Raw genomic sequence first — 4363 nt, 5'->3', positions numbered from 1 at the left:
TGGTTCTTATAGGCCGCTGTCTCTGCTTAATGCAGATGTAAAGGTGTTGGCGAAAGTAATGGCATCTCGTTTAGAGAACGTTATCCCTTATATCTGAAGAGCAAACCGGTTTTATTAAGGGACATCAGTTGTTTTTCAATACCCGTACGCTCTTTAAATTATTCAAAGCATTCGGCTGAGATTGGGATTTCTTTAATTCAATTCAATTCAATTCAATTTTATTTGTATAGCGCTTTTTTTGTATAGACATTGTCTCAAAGCAGCTTTACAGAAATATCAACACGGTATACAGATATTAAAGGTGTGAATTTATCCCAATTGAGCAAGATACTGAGTGGCGACAGTGGCAAGGAAAAACTCCCTAAGATGTTTTAAGAGGAAGAAACCTTGAGAGGAACCCGACTCAGAAGGGAACCCATCCTCATCTGGGTAACAACAGATATTGTGAAAAAGTTCATTATGGATTTATATGAAGTCTGTATGGCGTTAGGAGCAGCCGTAGTCCCAGCAGTCTGGAATTAGAGAAGATTTGAGCTCCATCCAGAGGCAGAAAGGATCTGGATCTCTAGTATCTCCATAAATTCGTGTGGGGCTCGGCGAAAGGAGAGAGGGATAAAGTAGAACAGAATCTAGATGTGGACTGGTTTCTTTACTGTCATGTCCACTAATCTAGATGTTGAAAAAGCATTTGACAGGGTTGAGTGGGTTCAATCCACATCAGAGAGGAATGATATCTAAGATTTATGATTTTATTCTGGCGTTAGGTAGTGAGGCGAGTACCAAAATTAAGAATGCATGGGAAATGGAGTTAGGAGTACAGATAAGTGAGGAGTGTTGGGAACGTGCTATAGGGAGGATACAGTCTACCACTTCCTGTGCTCGTCTTGGACTCATCCAGTTCAAAGTTTTACACAGAGTCCATCTGTCCAAGTCGAGACTTTCTGTGATGTATCCGGACGTAGAGGACAAGTGTGATAAATGCCATGGCTCTCCCTGTCATCTTGGCCATATGTTTTTCTTCTGCCCTGATCTCCATGGTTTTTGGACTGGTTTCTTTACTGTCATGTCCACTATTCTCAGAGTAGATTTAAAACCTTGCCCACTCATTACTATATTTGGGATTCCTGATGCCTCAGTTCTATTACGCTGTGTACAAAAAGATATTATCACTTTCACATTCCTAATAGCAAGACGTTCCTGCGACTGGTTCATGTAAATAACTCGTACAGTCAGGCAGGTGTTGGTTGTTTAAAGAAACCTTTTATTTAACAAAAAAACTAAATAAAAATCGGGTCTTCAATCTTCCACCTCCTTCTGAAAACACACAGATGAAATAGAAATCATACGCTGCAAGGACACAGCCAGGTTCTCTTTTACACACACCTGAGAGGAGATAAACCAGCTGAACTTTCTAATCTTACATTAAACATCCAACAAGCAGCTTTCGGGTCACAGTGAGACATTAATGACAAGTTCCTGTAACGCTTCTTCTGCTTTCGAACCTGAGGGTTACGATGCCATCTCAAACTAAAACAACTTCTATCTACAAAGCTCCAGTGCAGAAGAGTTACTCTGACCGGGGTGGAGTATTTCAGTGTAGTACCTTCTGATCGGCGATCAGCCTGCCATCATGCAGCTCACCTGCCTTAATCCCGTCCTTCGCTGCACGTTAAACGCAGTCAGTGAAACCGGTTCGAAAGGAACCTGTAGAGAGAGAGACAGAGAATAAGAGTGAATAAGTTCAGACGTTACTTTAACGTATCTGTGATCTGACTGATGAGTGCCTTGACCTCGGACATGATCTGTTTAGCGAGGTAGGACGTAAGGTTAAACACGGTGACTGTAAATAAACACTTATAAAACACAGGTGTTGACTCAGAGTGTTCACTTACGCTAAGCGCCGAATTTGCCGTCTTAGATTACAGATCCTGGCGCGCCGAGTCGCTTGTCTCTGATCCTGAGCTGCCAACCCCTACAGGAACACACAGGTCTTTTAAACTCATGCACTTCGTTTTACATCTAAATCGTCATCCATGGACAGAACACACACCCTCTGCAAACAATATAAACAATAAAATAAAACAGGAATGTGTTGGAATAAAACAAAAAAAAAAATAGACAGGTTTTAATTAGATGAACTGTGCATCCTTACCTCCGGGTCTGGAGCTGCAGCATGTCGGCCGTGCCCTACGTCACGGTATGGTGCATTTCCTTCACCCTGTCCTTCTTAGAGGAACACACGGGTCTTTTAAACTCACACACTTCGTTTTACATCTCCATCAGAAGATGCAGTAGGCCTAATCAAAGGCCAGATAGGTCATCTAGTCCAGATACCTTTTTGCACCATTGACTGAACAAGTAAACAAATAAATAATATTTTATATTCATTTCAGATCTGTTGCACTTTTATTATTATTAAATTATTCAACTGTTGGTTAAAGGTGCAAAAAAAGGAATCCACAATGCAATTAATGATTAACCAATTTAAATCTAATACATTAATTTTCTAGTATTTCCCCCCAGAAGTTTATGTAAATACTAATAAAATCTTCTCATTGTTGCCAGATTGAACAATCGAGTGCAATTTTGAAACGTTTTTTTTTTCTTCTGTGCATTAATTAGTTCATTATGAATTTAATCAGTTTGCTATGATTTATTCCTAAAATATATTTATTACTAAAATAAAAAAGGAAATCCAGTAGGCAATGATGTCAATAATTAATACATTTAAATCGAATAAAACTATTTTAGTATTTTCCTCCAGATATTGTACACTTAAAAAAAGAAGTAAAATAGACACAGAAAAACACAGCTTCTCATTGTTGCCAGATTGAGAGACTGAATGCAAATTACATATAAATAATTTTATTAGCTCATTATTTGGTTACACTTTGTTCTGATTTATTCCCAAAATGGAAATAGGAATTTCCCTGCTGAAAAAAACAATCAAACAGAAACCCTCATAGAATCTGTAATGTCTCTGTAGGTCTACTGGTAATTTGTTGCTTTGGTGGCATGTTATGTCTAGTGGATACCATTAAGAACCAATAATGGCACTGGTTTTAATGGTTAACAAATTAACATGCGTTCTCCGTTTTTGATCACACGATGCGGATTCTCTAATGATAGACGTGTGATTAAAGAAAATGACCACATCCTCAATCCTTACATCATCAATCAGCATGATCCGGGGTTGTGTAGAAAGCGGGCTTGTATGAACACAGGTGTATGTGTGTGTGTGTGTGTGTGCGTAGTGAGTGGGGGCCACGCTGCTGAAGTGCACTTTGTGACTCACGATGAAGTCGTACCTGACAAATCAAGCGGTCAGCGTTTAAAACACACCGAACGCAACCTGAAGCTGCGATCAGAAAGACCGCCACAGAAAGAGAAAAAGATGGATGAACTATGGCTGAACACACCACTCGGGTCACGTGACTTCGCCGTCGATGACCGTTCCGGGAGGAGGGTTGCTCAGTCAACGATTTTCATTATCGATTATCATCAACTATTATGGATTAGTTGTTGCAGCTCTATTTGCAACACATTATACTAAGCATTGTGTGGTATTTGAAGATGTTTGTTCAAGATAATGCAGTTAATACCCATTGCAGTTCTTTATACTTCGGGGTTATTACTCAGATTATAAATGTATTTGAGTGAGGACATTTATCACCTGTGTGCTTTTTCTGCATTGTATTAGCATATGTACTGTATGATTTAGTAAAATAATCATTAGCCATTACATTGTTATTCTGATTACTCTGGGTGTGTGTGTGAGTGAGTTCATGCTCTTGGGTGTGTGTGCTGTGTGCTGCACTTCCTCTTTTTGGTCAGGCCCTAGGCCTTGCTGTAGTTAACTTTTAAGAGACATTGTCTATAAGGAAGAGAGCGTGACTCTGTTCTTTCCCTTATTCTCAATAAATTCTCATTCTCCATATTTTATTGCCCTTGTGTTTTATTTCTATCAAAAATCTTCTCCAACACTGATAACGATCGGTCTGATGAGACCTGAGCCAGGAGAGGACCGTTCCCTTAATGCCAACAACATTCTCTAATCTATCTAGCGCAGAGGTGCCCAAACTTTTTCCTGTGAAGGGCCAAGTTTGGCCCGCAGGCCCTAGTTTGGGCACCTCTGATCTAGCGTGTAGCGGAGCGTTGATTCGGTCGCATGATTGAGTTCTGTCGGATCAGACGGTGATCCAAATCTAATTGATGTTTCTGCGAGGTTATTTATGAAGCTTGGTGCAGTAGCTGATGTGTAGGTACGTTTTACGCGGTAGCGAGGCGAGGTGGAAATATGATCCATACGTATTATGAATGAGATAAGAATGATCGGAGACAACTTCAGACTGTGGAAGTGTTA

General features: G+C 40.0%; 1 long non-coding RNA gene across 1 annotated transcript; it reads right to left on the bottom strand.

Moving 5' to 3' along the window:
• Positions 1-1212: 1212 nt before the first annotated feature.
• Positions 1213-2510, bottom strand: LOC108261185 (uncharacterized). Its single transcript, XR_008397435.1, has 4 exons — positions 2153-2510; positions 1893-1972; positions 1604-1704; positions 1213-1314 (listed from the first exon to the last, which is right to left on the bottom strand). It is a non-coding gene; the product is annotated as an uncharacterized LOC108261185 (long non-coding RNA).
• Positions 2511-4363: the final 1853 nt, after the last annotated feature.

Source organism: Ictalurus punctatus, chromosome 12 (assembly GCF_001660625.3).
Source record: "Ictalurus punctatus breed USDA103 chromosome 12, Coco_2.0, whole genome shotgun sequence".
Classification (NCBI taxonomy): Eukaryota; Metazoa; Chordata; class Actinopteri; order Siluriformes; family Ictaluridae; genus Ictalurus; species Ictalurus punctatus.
This window is presented reverse-complemented; position numbering and strand designations above follow the sequence as displayed.